We start from the raw sequence: 2,133 nt of genomic DNA, 5'->3' as shown, positions 1-2,133 counted from the left end.
AAAAAAAACAAAAATAAGCATATATCATTTTGATAAGAACAATTAAGTCATTGTTTAAATGTGTATCTGGCCAACATGTGACAGAAACACAGAGAGAAGAGCAATATGAAAAGATACCCAGAGGCTGGAGAAATAGCTCAGCAGTCTAAGTATCTGCCTGGCAAGCACAAGGACCCAAGTTTGATCCCCAGTACCACATGTCATGCCAGAACCCTGCCAGCTACCGAAACTAGGAGTGGTGGCACACACCTGTAATCCTAGAGCTGGGAAGGCTGTGACAGGAGGATCACTACAAGTCTAAGCTGTGTAGCAAGACCCTATATCAAAATAAATAAATAAAAAATTTTAAAAATTAAACAAAAGGAGACCCAGAGAAATAACTTTTCTAATGGTCAATTTGCTGAAACACAAGTTTACTTCTTCTCACCTCATTGCTATGCATAGCCTTTGAACTGCATCTAAAGATTTAATGCAATCCTGGTCAAAATACCATTAGCATACTTCACAGATCTAGAGAAAACATTCCTAAAATTCACTTGGAACCAGAAGAAACCTAGAATAGCAAGGGCAATCATGGCTAACAAAAGCAGAACAGAGAGCATCACAATCCCTGACTTAAAATTATACTACAAAGCTTTTTTTTTTTTTTTTTCTGGTGGAACCGGGGATTGAACTCAGGCCCTTGCACTTGGCCAGGGAAGCACTTATTCCACTGAGCCATCTCCCCAGACCAACTACAAAACTATTGTGATAAAATCAGCATGGGGGCTGGGGAGATGGCTCAGTGGAATAAACATTTCTCTGGCAAGCGCGAGGGCCTGAGTTCAATCTCCGGTTCCACAAAAAAACCCAAAAAACCAAAACAAACAAAAAATCAGTATGGTATTGGCACACACACACACACACACACACACACAAAAGCACAACAACAACAACAACAAAATCAGACCAGAGTATCAGTGGAACAGATTAGAAGATGCAGACACAACTACAAACACACTCACCCACCTTGTCTTTGACAAAGGAGCCAAATAGGTTCACTGGAAAAAAGTAGCCTCTTTGATAAGTAGTTCTGGAAAAACTGGATTTCCACTATGCTGAAGACTAAAACTAGACCCATGTCTATCACCATGCACTAAAGTCAAAATGTATTAAACATCTAAATATTAAAACAGAAACACTAAATCTCTTGGAAGAGAAAGTAGGTAGATCTTGAAGACATGGGGTAGGCAAAAGTTCATGAACAAAAGCCAAACTACACAGGAAATGCTTTAAAGAGTCAACAAACTGGGATCTCATCTTATTGACATTTTTGCACATCAAAACAAATTACCAACAGAGTGAAAAGAAAACCCACAAATTCAGAAAAAAAAATTAGACAACTGTCCCTCTGACAAAGAACTTCTATGTAGAACATATAAAGAATTTTTAAAAATTAGGCCCACAAAATTCAAAGACCCTATTCAAAAATGGGCATCTGAGATGAATATACACTTCACAGATGAATAAATATAAATGGAAAATAAATGTATGAAAAAATGTTCAACAGCATTGGTCATTCAAGAGATAACAAATTAAAACAGCACTAAGAAAAAATAAAAATAAAAATAAAACAACACTAAGATTCCATCTCACCCCAGAAAGAATAGCTATCATCAAGAAATCAACCAATAACAAATGTTGGCTGGGCTGTGGGGAAAAAGAAACCCTTCTCCACTGTTGTTGGGAGTGTAGGCTGGTACAACCACTGTGGCAATCAGTGTGGAGATTCCTTAAAAAACTAGGATTAGAGGAGAGGTTGCATTCAACTGAACTATTTCCTATCTGAGTATTTTCCCAGAAGAACTGAAACCATTATGCCACAGTGATACATGTACACCCATGTTTACAGTAGCACAATTTGTAATAGTTAAATCTTGGAAACAACCCAAATGCCCATCAACTGAGGAATGGATAAAAAAAAAGAAGTGGTATTTTTATGCAATGGAGTACTACTAGCTATATATGATAAACTCAAGGCTTTTATGGATAAATAGATGTAATTAGAAGCCATACTAATACATGAAATACATTAGAATTGCATGTATAAACATTGTATTGCCTCCCTTGTGTAAGAAACTGAAAGAGTAAATA

Source organism: Octodon degus, unplaced genomic scaffold (genome assembly GCF_000260255.1).
Source record: "Octodon degus isolate 3935 unplaced genomic scaffold, OctDeg1.0 scaffold00017, whole genome shotgun sequence".
In the NCBI taxonomy this organism is placed as follows: domain Eukaryota; kingdom Metazoa; phylum Chordata; class Mammalia; order Rodentia; family Octodontidae; genus Octodon; species Octodon degus.
Note: the sequence above shows the minus strand (reverse complement) of the source record.